The sequence below is a fragment of the Lactuca saligna genome, chromosome 9 (assembly GCF_052625555.1).
Source record: "Lactuca saligna cultivar CGN05327 chromosome 9, ASM5262555v1, whole genome shotgun sequence".
NCBI lineage: Eukaryota > Viridiplantae > Streptophyta > Magnoliopsida > Asterales > Asteraceae > Lactuca > Lactuca saligna.
Window position 1 is genome coordinate 153102073 of NC_136425.1, and position 16551 is coordinate 153118623.

Genomic DNA, 16551 nt, shown 5'->3' on the forward strand with positions numbered 1-16551 from the left:
ATGTTCTGGATTTCAGTGGTAATTGGGATACGTATCTTCCATTAGCAGAATTTTTGTATAACAACAATTAACACACCATCATTGACCGACCACCTTTCGAGATGCTCTACGGGAGGAAGTGTAGGACCCTTATTTGTTGGTGCGAGGTTGGTCAGCGGGTTATAGGGAGTAAAGTAGTGGTACTCAAGAGCACTGATCTGATTCAACAGGTTCGGAGTCAGCTCCAGACAACTCAAAGTCGGCAGAAGAGTTATACCGATAAGCGCCAGTTAGATTTAGAGTTCTAGGTAGGAGATATGGTTCTCCTGAATGTGTCACCTTAGAAAGGTGTCATCCGGTTCAGGAAGTGGGGCAAGCTGGGCCCCAGGTATGTTGGTCTTTTTAGGGTTTTGGCTCGGGTGGGATGTGTTGCTTATCAATTGGATTTTCCAATGAGCTCGGTCATATTCATAACATGTTCCATGTCTCTCAGCTGCGGATGTTCTTAGTGGATGATTCCGCAGTGGTACCATTGGAGGGTATTCAAATGGATGACCGTCAGAATTATATTGAAAGACCGGTGGCGATTCTGGATCGGAAGATGAAAACCTTTAGGAACCAGCTTGTAGTGTTGGTGAAGGTGCAATGGCAGCACTGGAAGGGTTCGAAGTGGACTTAGGAGCCAGAAGATGAGATGATGGAGCAGTATCTAGAGTTATTCGGGGCAACAGACATTGAGGATGAAGTCTAATTCAAGTGGGGGAGAATTGTAACACTTAGATTTGGGTATGTTCCTTTTTAGATCCAGTGTATTTAATTATTGCATATTGGTCCTTGAAGTTAGTACGCAGGGCATAACATTGGGTACTTTTAGAGTACTAGTTGAGAAGCTAGTACGCGGGGCATACCACATGATACGCTTAGCATCCTAGTTGGGATTGATCGCAGGACAGAGGCCTCGTACGCTGAGCATACGAGGATTACGTTTGGCAAACGAGGGGTTAATGAAACCATAATTTTAGGGCGTTGCACCCCATATAAATTCATTAACTCCCTAGGGCTGGCCTCTTTACCAGCCTCCATACGTCCTAATTTCAACCCTTAGCCTCCGTTGTTGTATCTTTGAGCACTTGAGAAGATGTTGGTGCTTATTTTGCTCATTTTGAAGGTATTGAAGAAGATTGAAGGTGCATTGCTTAGTGTAAAGCTTAGAGATCCAAAATCATCACTCATTTTGAAAATATTTTGAGGAATTAAGTTCGTAACTTGACTTCTCCTTGCTTAGATCTATTCATGTTATGGTTTTATGCTTCTTTGTCCCCTTTTGGTTGGTCTTGATGGGTTAAGGCCATTTTAGAAGCTAAATCTGTAGATCTGGGTGTTTGGAGGGTTCATTATGCTTAGAGGTACAAACTTTATGGGTTTTATTGTCTCATGCATGCATTAAGTCATTTATTAAGTCCTTTTGAGCTTTAAGAGCTCCATTAAACCATGCGTGCACATAAAGTTAGCAACTTTATGTGATAAACCATCTCAAGGAAGTCAGATCTAAGTTTTGGAGTAAAGTCTTAATGGATTAAAAGTTGGAAATGAAAGTTGGATGAATGAGGGAGTACACTATGCGTACAAGTAGGTATGCTTAGCGTAGAATCCCTAAGGTGAGTACACTGCTAGTAGGAGCTAAGTACGCCCTGTGTACTCAGCAGGTTGGGCCTCGGAATCTCAGGTCTTCGGTTTGGGCCATATTTTGGGCTTATATGATTAGGGCCTTGTTGAGCCATCAGAATTCAAGTTTTTTGGGCTACGAATATTTTGTAGACCTTGGGTTAAGGCCCATGAAAGGGATTTGAGCCGAATTTGGAAAGTTGGTCCATGATTGGGCCTTGGATGATTATTTTGGTAATTGGGCCTTTTGGATTGTAGGTTGGGCTTTAGTCTTGGATCAAACTAGGTAAGGGGCAAAATACTCTTTTACCTTAATTTTGGAATGATGGTTATGATTTGGAATCCAATTATTAATTGGATGTTATGTGGTATTGATAGCTCGGGGATTTATCTGACAAACAACCAAAGATTTATCCGTGTGATTCTACAGTTCAAGGTGAGTTTCCTCACCATGTTTAGTCGGTAGAAGGCAACAATGTTGGCCAATGATCTGTTATATTGGAATGCTCGATGTTGTGTGACACTTATATGTGTATGTGGTTGTATGCTTACTGGGCGGGGCCCGATGGTTATTCGGTATGCTATTACCTATTATGCTTATATGAATTGTATCTGGGCGAGGCATATTATGCGAGTTTAGGTGGGGCCCGTTATACTCATTGGGTGGGGCCCATTATGCGAGTTTGGGCAGGGCTCGTTATACTCATTGGGTAGGTCCCGTTATACGAGTGGGGGGAGTTACACTCATTGGGCGGGGCCCATTATGTGTTATATATGTATGATATGTGGTATGTTGGGGAACTCACTAAGATTTGTGCTAACAGTTTTAGTTTATGTTTATGGTACTTCCGGCTCCAAAGTGAAGAGCTTGGAATGATTGCAAAGCACACACACCACCTTGTTCCGCTTCTTGTGATTTACTCTTATGTAATATGTTGATCGATATATTTGTTTATCCGGATTTTTATGATGATGTATTTGGGATATTGGTTTTATTAAATTAAAAATGAAAATTTTGGGTCTTATTTTTTGGTTGTTACACAATCACTCATCCCCACTGCATAAGAACCGCCCTCAAACCAGTGATGGATGCATCATAAAATACAATGAAATCCTCAACACCATCCAGAAGGGTAAATACTGGGGGCTCGCATAATCTTTGTCGCAGCATCTCAAACGCCATCTGCTGCTTAGGGACCCGTTAGAAATCCACACTCTTCCTCATCCAATGAGTGAGGGGTACAATAATCATGGAGAATTCCTGGATAAATCTCTGATAATATCCTGCTAAATCTAAGAAACTCTTGATCTCTGAGGAAGACTTCGGAACCTCCCACTGCATCATTGTGGCCGAATCGACTAAAATTCCGTTCTGGTTAACGAGATGCCCCAGGAACTAGAGATCTCATAACTAAAACTCACACTTCGAGAACTTGGCATACAACCGTTCTTGCCTAAACACTCCCAAAAGTTCTCGAAGGTGCTCCTCATGCTGCTCTTTGGTATCTGAATACACCAAAATGTCATCAATAAAAAACAATAACTAATCATTAAGCATTGGCCTGGATACCCGATTCATAAAGTCCATAAACACTACGGACGCATTGGTGAGCCCAAATGGCATCACCACAAACTCTTAATGCCCATAACAAGTCTGAAATGTTTTCTTCTCCACGTCCTCCTCTCTAACCCTCACTTGATGATACCCCGACCTTAGATCGATCTAGGAGAACCAAGATACAATTTGCAACTGATCAAAGAATTCGTCAATCCGCGGAAGTAGATAATGGTTCTTCACCATCAACTTGTTCAACTCCCGATAATCAATGCACATCCAGTGTGAACCATCCTTCTTCTTAACGAACAATATCGGTGCTCCCCAAGATGAACTGCTCGACATGCTGAACTGCTTGCCTAACATCTCCTGAAGATGAGAGGATAACTCCCGCATCTCAGGCACTGCAAAACGATATGGAGCCTTAGCAATTTTAGCCGCACCCTGCACTAGGTCGATTCTGAACTCAACCTGCCTTTCGGGAGGCACACCGGGTAACTTCTCCGGAAACACATCAACAAACTCCCTGCCAACTGGCACATCTGAAACCAAGACCGGCTCCCCAACCCGAGTATGAACCACATATGCAAGATAAGCCATACAACCATGATGGATATACTTTCGAGCGCTGGCTGCTAAACAAAACCTCGATCCAACACTGGTACCATCTCCATAGATAACTAGTGCTCCCCCACTTAGGGTTTGAACTACTACTTGCTGACCCTCACAGTCAATCATAGCACTAAACCTGCTCAGCAATCCATCGCCACTATCACGCATACATCCCCAATGGAGATTTGAATCAAATCAATCAGATAAGGCTCCCCGAAAATCTCCAAGATACAACTCGGATACACTCTGGATGCAGAAATCCCATGTTTGTTAGAGATAGACACCCACAACGGACATTCCAAATTGCTAAGGGTCAAATTGAAATCTCTACTAAAATATTGGGCTACAAAGGACCGATTCGTGCCTGAGTCGAATAACACAAGAGCAGGAAAAGAATTCACTAAGAATGTACCTATCAGAAACATAAATATAAGCATATCATAAAATAATTGACAGAATGATAAATAGAAACATACCAGTAATGATGTCTGGTCCTAGACTTAATATTTCATTTGGGTGTTATATTAAGGACTTCAAACCACTAACTTGAATTTCTCCTATTGTAAATGTCTAGTTCAGACAACTATGGTCTTCCCAAATCTTTTTGAATGATTTTTCCTCTTGAAGATGATGTTCCACGGTTGGATCATGGAAGTCATACTTCACTTCCTTCACCTCCTCCAATAATTCTCCCAAACCCACAAGTTCTAGGTCACTCAAAGATGGAAGGTCTGTGTGTGCACATGTCTTGGAGATAAAGTCACATATTGATAAGCTGGGAAGAGTTGGGTGTCGAAGTCTTAAGGAAGTTGACTGTTGAATGCGTTCTTCAGTCACTTCCTAAGACATATAGTGGGTTCTTTAAGGACTACTATATGGGAGACTACGACATGACCCTTATTGATCTTACCTATTTTCTTGTTGCTACTGAATCAGAAATGATTTGGCACACTGGAAAATCAAATTTGATTGGAAGATCTACTCCTCAAACTTCTATGGACATTAAGAATGGCAACATTGGAAGTCCAGAAAAGTTTTCTCTTCCCAATGGAAAGGGATCGGCCATAGTCAACCTGGTTGACCAAATGGTAAAGTGAAGGGCTAAGTCTGAGATTGTCCCATGTGCTATTTCCAAAGAGTCAATATGTTTCTGTTGCCAAGGAAATGGGGCATTGGTTGTGAAGCTTCCATATTTACTTGAAAGACCGCAAGGATGGTAAAGTCAAAGATTGACTCTACTTCAGGTAAGTCTATTGTCTAATTCTATTAATTTCTTATTTGGATATTGTTAATACATGATGTGACTAGGTTGCATCTTGATGTTTTGAATCAAAGAATATAGAGGGAGCTTAATAGTAAGAGCATGCTAAATCTGATCATGAAGAAATAGATTTCAATCACATGATTCGATTATCAGATTCTTGAGCTGCTTCTTAAGAGTTATAATAGATTTCTTAGGAATAGATAACAACATTTTCCACTTGTATTTGCATTGTAACGATAAGTTTTCCGCAATTTTTACAAATAAAGAAATTTTTTGAAATTTATCTTATTTTAAAATTTTCCTTACAGTGGCATTTGTGGAAGATTGTTGCTTAAATGTTTCTATTGATAGCAAAATTGGAAAATGGATTTGATTCTTTCGATTGTAGTAGTGTCAATTTTTACCAAATAAGGAAATATTCTCATCACCCAAGTTTCAATTAGACAGAAACATGGAATCATGCAAGTTGTATTGTATGATGAATGAGATTTTCATCTTTGGTAAATTAAGACTAATTCCTTGTTCACATGTATATGTGAGTTAAGTGAAGGACTGGGGGATTGGGTACACTAGGTGTGCACTGGTCAAGGTCCACCACAAAGATTGATAAGACTATTTCGTCATGATATACTAAAGTTTAGTAAACATGGTTATGCTTACAAGTTAAAGTGTAATTCTAAACATTGGAAAAGTTTCAGTGTATGGCAGAACGAATAAGAAGAATCAAATTAGGCAGAAAAATAAAAGTTTCTCCAATCTGAAGAGATGGGAGAGTACTTTTGTATCATGTTTTATGATCAGCTTAATGATTATGAAAATCATGTCACAATTGATCCTCTAAAGACATCTTAGTGCATTTGTATGGCTAAGAAGAGGAATCGTGAATTGCTGAAATAGTTTAAATCAAGAAGATGAATCATACTTCGTTTCCAAAACAAGTCTTAGAGTCGTACTCCAAGATTGTGCCTTAAGTGACATTAAATTAAGAAAGGTTTAAAACACTTATCAATTGTAAAGTAAAAGTTTTCTACTCTTGTACATTTAAAATTGGTAAGCTGTGATGTTTTAGATAAAACAAAGACTAACTAAGACCAATTGTGTGAAGTGTTTATCTTGATTAGAATCTGCACTAAATCTTAAGTATTTGTTTGTCAAGGAATGGTTATTGGCAAGAGAATCTTATATGTCAAGAGGTCAGTGAGAGTCTTAAAGATATTGACAAGTTTCAAGAACTAATAAAGAGTAAACCTATTGCTAAACACTAGCACGCTACTTGAGGTTTGTAACATATTGCGTTGACATATTCTTATTTATGTTCCCATTCCAGTTAAAAGTTGATTATGCATGTGAGTTCTATGAGTTCTCAGTTGTTTCCATAACAACCTGGAAGCAATGGTAGGCCCTTGTGCTACCAAGTGGCAAGAAATTAAGCTTGAAAAAGTTCAATCCATAAGAGTTTGGATTTGTCACTAATCTTGCCTTTTGATTAAAATTCACATGGATAGGAACACATACACCATAAAATCTAAGTGTCATAAGGTTTCTCTCCAATTCATAAAGATGGTGAGGAAACGCTTTCACTAAGTAGACTTTAATTGTGATATTTGCATTCTCAAATTCGATTATGATTACGGCATCCCTCTTTATAATTTGAATTGTAAGAAACGGCAAAAAGGTCTAAACATTGGAGACTTATTGCTGTAAGTTCTTAAGTTGTTTAGACACACATGTAAGCTATCTAAGGCAATGTGTATGAGTTTGAGAAGCCGAGATAAAGTCTTATCAAAGCATCTCATGTTAGAAATCAGAACCTTGGTAAGAAAGTCAACAAAGTGTTGATTACTATAAGTCCATCTGATTTCTAAGTACATGTCAATGCTAGTGGGAGCATAAGTGTTATGCCAGTAAAGTAAAAATTATTATGCTAGTGGGAGCATAATTATTATGGTAAGTGTTGCAAGTTACCAATGTTAGTTATAGAGAAAAAAGTTTCAATTTGCAAAGTTGCATGGTTTGAAAATGTTGTTTTGCTATAATTAAGGGAGAGGAATTAAGACTTCATTTCAAATCTAAAAGCTTAGATTGAGAATTTGACCAATTTTAGTCAAAGATATATGAAGGTTATGGTGGAATGGTTCAACATAAGGGAATTCTATATATGGTAAAGGTTAATTGTGTTCTCAAAATCTGGTTATGTTTACATCATCCTTTTTCATAATCTAAATTTTGAGAACATGACAAATAGAAATATTATAGCAAAAGACTGACCAAATATCATGTCTTTAGGTTAGATGTTATGAATCGTATCCCATATGCTTCGGGCATAGGATCGATTGCATAGCTGTAATATTCTTGTGTTCTAAATTTTTCCAAATGTCTATGGCATTAAGAGGGAAAAGGACTAGAACCGGTCATGACTAAAGTGGTTGAGCAACTGTTAAGGACAATCTAAGGTTTGCCAAGGATTGGTCGCTTAAGGACAGTTGGAAGTATAGTAATGAATGGACCATATTGGCATTATTATGAATAGACTTTAGACATGAGTCTATTAATAATGAATTGTCATATGGAAAATATGGAATGATTCCAAATAGGGTGTTGAAGAATAGATGAGAAAGTTAGAAACTTTTATGCAAGAATGATGTTCAAAGGAATGTACTTTGAATTTGAGACTTCATTTCCATGGAATTGTCCTGTAACAATCTACAAAGGAATGTTTTGTAATATGATTGGTCAAGTCTCTGTGACTTTTGGTACCTAGACATTACAAAAGAACCACTACATGTAGTTTAGAATCTAACACTTTATAGCAGTGACATGAATTTGGAATTCTTACGCTTGCAATAAGGATTTGGAATTGTGAAATGAGCATCATTGAAATGTTTTTCAATTGATCTATTTCAAAAAGTAAGGACCATAGACAAACATGGTGTGTATGCTTGGAGCATGGCATAACTATTATTTGGACAAACATAGTGTGCATGCTTGGAGCATGGCGTAACTATTGTTTTAAATCAAGTATTAAGTTGATTATTAGAAACATTATACAATGAATAATGAGTAATCAATATGACTCAAAAGGCTTTGGGCCATATAAGATTAGTATTATTCTTGTGTTTCACTTTGCATGTTTTGACTTCCTGGATAACTAGGTTACTCAAACCATCCATAGTCGATCATACTTTGGAGGTAGGTATTGAGGCAAGACTATCATGAATGGGTCTGTAGTTTGTCTAGGACAAAGTGGTTGTAGTGTTCATGAGTACTCCTGGAATAAGATTCGAGTATTGGATTCAACCCACACTTATTTGAAACACTTCATGGATTTTATCACGAGTGATCATGAGACGATAATATCTTATATTCTTCAAACGGACACGTGTGAGTTGTAGTTGCAAGTCGGTTGCACATTAATATTTGTAAACGAACCAGTAACTTGGATGTTATAAAACATACCGTTGTGTGTAATTTGATGAGTAAGTACAAGTAAGCATTTGTGTCGAAGTTTATCCATTCCTTTTACCCCATATGGATAAAAGCGATATATGTGGGCCCCTCGATGATTTAGTGATGACACCCATAAGTGCTTGGCTAAGCCTGGACTAATTTGATTTGTTCAAATAATCGGTCGTCATAAATCAAAATCGGGAAAAAACAGATGGACAGAGAGAATGATTATAATCCATGTATCAGTCCATATGATATCCATAATGGAGGAATATATGATCCCTTATCTAATGGATGTGTCATTGACTAGACCAGAGTTCGATAACGGCTTTTAAGAGCTACAGTTGCTAGTCGGGTTGGAGTCATGCTTGCAATAATAGTTATTAGACTTATCAAAGTGGGAGAGTGTTGAATTAGGTATCTAATCCCATAACTATTATTGTTGTGTACTTGACCCGAGAGTAGCATGGTCCATTTGGGTTGCATGGCATCGAAACAATTTGGATAGACTTTTGTGAGAAGATGATATTTATGATGTATTAATATATTATAAGCTCTAATATATTAATATAAAATAATATTATTTAATTAGTATTGATCAAGAGATAGTTTGGAATTAATTTTGTGATCAAAAGAGACTAATTAAATAAATGGGGATTGATTTGGTAAATCATTCATTCTTATATAGTGGGCATATGATCCATAGTTCTTCATGTTGGGATAAATCCATGTGGTGACCCATGGATACTCCATGGTGGTTAAAACCCATGGATCATGAGGAGTATGGAAAGGCATGAGTTACATGGTGTAACCCTAATGTGCACACTGTATAAGAAGCCTCATAGCCCATGAAATTGGCACTAAGTGGTGACTAGTGATAGACACATGAGGGCTAGCCGATTTTGAGTGTGGATAACCTTCTCTCAAGTTATTCCAATTGTTGATGGTGTTGTGTGAATCATTTGAGGTGCAACACTTGGGGAACTAAGCTCTTTAAGGTCCAAGGAATCAAGCTACAACAAAAGGTATGTCATTCAACTATATTTCATATTATATATACTCCATAATATGCTAGTTAGGATGATACCTTGGAAAATTGATATTTGCATGTATAATAGAGAAAACATAGATCCAAGGTATATAAGGTTACATATACACCATAAGAGTGTTAGAATGCTCAAAACCCATCAACTATGTCTTGCCTGGAATTTACCAAAATGCCACTATGGGACCAATTTGAAAACAAAACTCATTCCAATGGCCAAAATCATAAACCTTCATACTTAAGAGTTAATTTTGAAATACCTCATTGTTGGGATGTTACAACCTCTACTCCACCAGACACCTATCCCGCCTCTAAACCCACAAGACCCTCACTCACACCCTCAAATCCAACGACACCTACCCATAACCACAAATACCACGCCTATATGGCACATCTATGTATGGTGAATGAGGGTCCTATTAGTTTAATAATACTATAAGGTATACGTGGAAAAAAGTAGGACATACTTTACATTTTTTAAAGGATCCACCTTATATATTTTGGTAAAGAAAGTATCAAAATGTATGAAGCCCATATTTTATATTCCAATCCACTTAAAATAGGTCAACGCTTCAATGCACTTAAAATATAATCATTAGGTAATAACACGTTCCATTGAAAATTAAAACAAAAAAAGGATTGTAATGTGAAATGTCCGTAGAGGGTTGATGCGTGAAAACATGATCAACATCTCCTCTGACATATCAGTGTTAATTGCTACCACTAGTCACCATTTCCCCATCTGACCACGACCACCGTCACCACTAGGTGCTTGTCCTCCGACAGTCCAACCTCCATGTCGTAGTTAGTCTTCATTCTTTAATTACAAATTTTGTTAAGTAAGAGCTCTTGTCTGTTTGTCTTGATTCTTTAATTTCAGATTTTGTTTAGAAATTGAAACATTGATTTTAATAACATTAAGAACACTGCTTTTTTCCAATTGTCTTGATTTGTCTTATGTCAATTTCATAATTTATTGATATCGTTAATAAAATTTAATTTCAATTTCAGGACTTTTAGAGAGTTGAGACATTGTTTTTGTGTAATTGTGTTGATTTCATGATTTGTCTATTTGATAACAAAACATTGATAATAGTTTATTAGTTTGATACCTTTGTAACATTCAATTTTAGATTCAAGAATGTCTTTTCACAAGTTTTTTAAAAAGAAAGAAGGTAATGAACAACATAAGCATACGAATGTTTATTTAAACTCACTTATTGTTGATCCAGCTGAATGACCAAGTATGAAATTTAACCATGTGATTCAAAAATAGGAAATTAGACAAATGTAATTGCAAAAAGCACCTTTCTAACCTCAAGAGCATAACTTAAACCATATGATTTTTGTTTGACTTACATAAGGAACCACATGGTTTTTGATTTTAGATTTACAACTGCTCATACCCATACCTACTGCACCACACCTGGTCCACTTGTACCCACACCAACCCTCAGCCCACCTCATCCATATCCCTACATCTAAATTACACCTACGACACCCTAACCCATCCATGCCGACCCTATAGTCACCCCACCACAACTGCCCGCAATTCTACTCTCATTCCCACCCCTAACTACCCTCGCCCCCGCCCATAACCATGCCTATACTTACTACACTGCACCGCACCCCCACATCGCCCATACTCACACACTCACGTTAACCCTACCCACACCACACCCACACCTAATCCCACTCCAACCTCACGCCGAACACGCCCACACCAACATCTACACTTATACTATACCAACACCACACTCACAGATCCACATATAAGAGTTCAATAAAATAAATTTTTTTATATGAATGAAGATGATCCTTTGTATTAAAAATAATAATAAATTACAAACATAAAACATATTTCATTCGATAGTAACAAAATGCATAAGCCTGGTGGGTGTGGGCAACATGTTATTAGATGTTATCACACCCAAAAGTTGCCACATCATCATCCTAGTCATTTTGGGTGTTATAACGCCAAGTGTGGAAAAAGGCAACACCAAATAATATGGGATAACACCTACAATTTTCTATTTCTTTTTTTGGATGTTTTTAATTTCTATTTTTCTAATTTGTTTTATTGCTTATTTATGTCATATATTTATAAAAAAAACATATAAACTAATAAAATATAATTTCATTAAATACTTAAATTAAACATACCATTAAAACTTAAAAAAGAAAGCATTAGAAAGCAAAAAAAAAAAAAAAAAAAATTGACTAGAAAACACACAATAGTCATAAAAATTTTAAAAACTAAAAACCGATAAACTATTCATCTTCCAAATATTTGTTCTCGATATTTGCCTTCATTCTCCGAAGTAGTCCAGCTCGTCTCGGTGATATATTTTCCTCGCTAGTCGTTAGAATATTCAAATCATTTGATATGCGATCTTGCTTGACTTCTTGACGAAGGAAATCAAAATGCTCATGGTGCAATTCATATCTTTTATTTGCGATTGTGGTGTGGGTATCAAAATTTTCTTTCATTTACGAGTGCTCTCAAAGCCGACTTTCACTTTCCTCTGCATGTCGTTGAGCACGCTTCGTTTTGTCCCGCCCCACCGGTCGTTAAGACAGGGAGATTTCTTCGATGTCGTCGAGGTCATCCAAAAGCTCATCGGTGTCCGGGTTGAGGTCGATGTTCGTGCGTCCGTCAGAAAACGTATACCGAACTCGAACCACAAGACCTCTTTGATTGTTCCTAAAATGTTTTTGTTTTAAGCCATTTTGGGTCATCCTTAACAATCTCCCAAATCTTTTCGTACTCGAAAACGTAACCCATCTCGACATGATATTGCTCCATTGCCGCTCTAAAAACATCAAAATCGTTCGCACCACTTTGCTTGTGTGAGGAAAGTTTGTTATAGATGGAATTGAATTTAATGCACTTCTTGCTTATTTGAGTCTAGTTGCTACTCAATATATCGTGATTGCGATATCTATCACCCTTATTCAAAATTGTGCGAAAATTTTCAATTACAATTTCCCAAAAAGCAACTTTTTTCATATCGTTTCCTTTAGTTGGGTGTTTTGATATCCCGCACCACGACACCGCCAACGCATATTCTTCCTCCATGATCCACCAAGTTTGAGGTTATTCTACGAGTTGCTCCGCCGTGACCGCTTTCCCTTTCTTTTTTCCTCTCCCTTTGTCTGTCGTTTTTTCCTAGTCCCCCCCCCCCCTCTCCCGCTTGCGTCTTGGTAACCGTTTGTTGCATGGTTGGTTGTTGTATGGTATTTTGTTGCATGGTAGTAAATGTGTTGAATAAATTTTGTGGAAGGGTTGTAGGAATTTGTGGTGGAGGTGTGGTAGAACTGAAAAAGTTGCCGAAAATGGAAGTTGTGGAGAGCTTCACGAGTTGAGGATGTTCACGTACGCCTTATATTGTGCAAACCCAAGAGTAACGAATGTGTTTTTGTTAGGAAGAGGAATCCATATTGTATTTTGTGTATAAAAAATAAAAATTAAGAGAAAGAAATGTAAATGTGTAGATAAAAATGAGAGTTAAATTGTGCATTTATATAATAATAATAATAATATAAAAAATAAAAATAAATCATTTTTATGACCGGTTTCTCTCAAATTCAAGCCACAAACGAGCAAATAACCGCATTTCATCACTTTGCCATGGTAACGCCGGCTACCATAACGCTTAAAATCGCGCCCCCAGGACGGTGTTTCCAGCACCGTTTTTCATCGGCCACATCAGCATAACGCCTTAGGGCGTTGCCCACTCCATATGGTCTAAGTGATTTCAAGTATTCGGATTCTAATTTATTTGACAGATTGCTATCCTTAAAAAACATATTCGAACCAAACACCATCCTAGTGTTGAATTCGGTGTACGTTTCTTTTCATGGGTAATCATTTGTTTGCTGTCGAGGATACACTATTTCATACTTTATTTTATATTATCTTCTTTGTGTGGTTAGATCATAGATGTGTGTGCTTGGAATATATATCTCGGTGTGATACTTTATTCACATGTTTATAAGCCTTGATACATTGCAATATATATCCTGCTATATAACAAAAGATTCAAAATTTCCAAAGTATAATTTGGTATCATATATTATCTCTAATTTTAATCAATCTTCAAAGATGAACAACCCTTTTAAGAATTATATTATATAATATTACAATTAGAAAGACCAAAAAACTATAGATGTGAATTGTTCACCTCCTGTTCAAGAGCTTCTTCCAACAAAAACCCAGATTGCTCCATAAGATCTGGGCTTAATCTGAACATCAAAACACAAAACTCCATCTGATTCAACGCACCATCACCATCATAATCTCCTTCTCTCAACATACTCAACAGATCATCGTCGCTCAGATCCTGTAGCCCCAAAAGGGACGAATTTTTCTTCAAGCTATCGAACGTAATCAAACCTTTATCAGCGTCCATCAACAGTCGGAATCCATTGCATAATTCTCCGATCAAACCATCGCCGCCCAATTTCTCCTCAATCAAAGGTAAATGATCCTGAAACTCGATTTGATTCGTCGATGCCGCCATTAACGCTTGGAAGATCGATTGAAGATTGACAATGTAGAAGTGATTTCACCTTTCATGTATAGATCATATATATATTAAGAGGAAGTTGACCAGTTCCGAAAGGTGGAATTTTGGGGGTATTTCAAGGAAGGTGGAGATCGGTGGCTTTGAAATTTGATCGACGAAGGTAGAAATCAATGGTGGGGAAGTAAAGTCGTGATTTTGTTTGGAGGTGGGGGAGGTAAGATGCTTCTTGATTGGGGGAATTTCCAATGAAATTGGTTAAAGCGATCAAGTGAAGTAATCGTTGATGGTGACATATAAGAACACGTCAACCTACCACAAATTAAACGGTTTAGGTCGAATCCACCAACTTAGATCCGACCCGATTCGTTAGCCTAAGTAATGCTATCGACTAGACTTTAAAGGATATAATATAGTATTTTATTCATGTGTTTCTTGTTTTCTTCATGGGCTAAAGACTTTTGACACTATTCTTTTGAAATCATATTATGCATTCAACGTATAGGCGCTCGATTTCGTTATTTTATTCTAATAGTTAGACTAATAGTTAGAAATTAGTATATTTTGAATTTAAAATTGTAAAAGAGAATATGATAGAAGTTGTTTATGTGATGTATTAAAAAAAATTGTAAACTACATCAGAATGATATATTAAAAATTATAGACCTGTCCGTCGTAACAATTTAGTCATACGAAATTACGGATTATTGGTGAAAAGGGTTTATTTTTATCTTTTTATCGTTTAGGGATCTCGTCTAAAAGGGGACATTAATAGGTTTGTTTTTCCTACTAAGTTATGAATTTTTCCTACTAAGTTATGAATAGATGAAGTAACCAAAAGGATAATAATATATGTTTGGATTATATTATAATATAATGCTTTTTTTTTCTTGAACATAATAAATCTTCTAAACGGGAAGGAAATGAATCACCACTTATCCTTTTTACTCTTTGTTGGGATGTGAAGGCTTGAGCAAAAGTGATATCGGTGAGTAAATGTGTTATTGGTGAGCAAATGTTGGTATTTTAATGTCATCAACATATTTTGGTGTAATTATTATTAATAATGAGATAAGCCGAGCTTCATTTACTAACCGAGCTTGGAGGTGCATGGAAGAACTTGGTGTGATAATTATGAACCCAAGAATAAGGGGGTTTGAGGCAATCTCCCTGGGTGCAGGGTTCCAAGGGGCTACAACCCCTTGGCGGGATCTAGGGACAGCACCCCTAGCGGGTCCAAGGGGCAACACCCCTGGCAGTGGTTCTATTCACTTTCCCGCTAAAACTCCCTTGATGATGTAAGCATTAGTTATATCTAATAACTATTGGTTTTGGCGCCAAATCTGGAGGCAACCGTCATAACCTCTTTTCCCGCTAATATAAGAACATTTCTCTGGTTCAGAAAAAGGTTTGGAACTGATATAAACGAAAAGTATATTTTGTTCTCTCTATCTCTACAGAACAAATAACAGCAAGGTATATTTCTGAAAGATCCACTTTCTAAACTTTTGTATTTCTGAAAGACCCAAACTTTCATACTTCACAATATAGATACTCCAAAACATGCTACAATCATATTAAAACAATATATTTTACATTGATACTTTGATTACGAAAGACTAGATACAAACCAACTAAATTTTAGTATATTACATAACTATCCAAGATACTAAAGCTTTTATACAAACGTAAACCCTAGTACAAAAGTAATAGTATAAACTATTCTCAATCCTTCAACAGTATATGACTAAACTGGATGTTTATTACCTGCAATGGTTAAACACTGAGAGGGGTAAGCGGTGATGTTTAGTGAGTTCAATAATAAATATAATATAACGCTATGCCATATACATACATATCAATATGACAGAAGCAAAGAGGTACAAAGAACAACAAAGGTAGATGAGTATCATATGGCATGCTTTCCATATCAACGAATAATCTTATTCAAAGATATACAATCAATGAGACATAACAATTTCAATACTTGATATACATCAATAAGACTTTTGCCCATATGGCATGGAAAATAATCAATTTCTGAATAAACATTTTGGTTAGCAAACTATAGGCATTTAGCCCTGCCTAGCCTTCTGCCAATGCCATAATGGTAGAAGTTATTCTCTTACGAGATATGCTCTACATGGCCAGAGGCTACATACATGAAGCCAAGTGATGCTTATGTCATACACTTCATGGTCTAAGGTATAACTCATTATCATAATAACATGGGAAAACACATTGAACATATAACACATAACATACAATTGTTCCTATATATTGAACTCACCGTGAAATAACCAAAGGAATAAATGATAATTTGGACAACACATCGGCTCTAATTATGACTTTCTGTGACGAAACTGAGAATTTTAGTTGAAAACCAGCCTTACTCGAGCAAAGTTTCGACATAAAAATATAATTTTCTCGGGAACTTCGGGACGTCGGGACTTGCTTC

The 16551-nt window shown here is 36.9% G+C and overlaps 1 pseudogene; it reads right to left on the reverse strand.

Moving 5' to 3' along the window:
* Positions 1-13730: 13730 nt before the first annotated feature.
* Positions 13731-14090, reverse strand: LOC145016834 (calcium-binding protein KRP1 pseudogene; annotated as a pseudogene).
* Positions 14091-16551: the final 2461 nt, after the last annotated feature.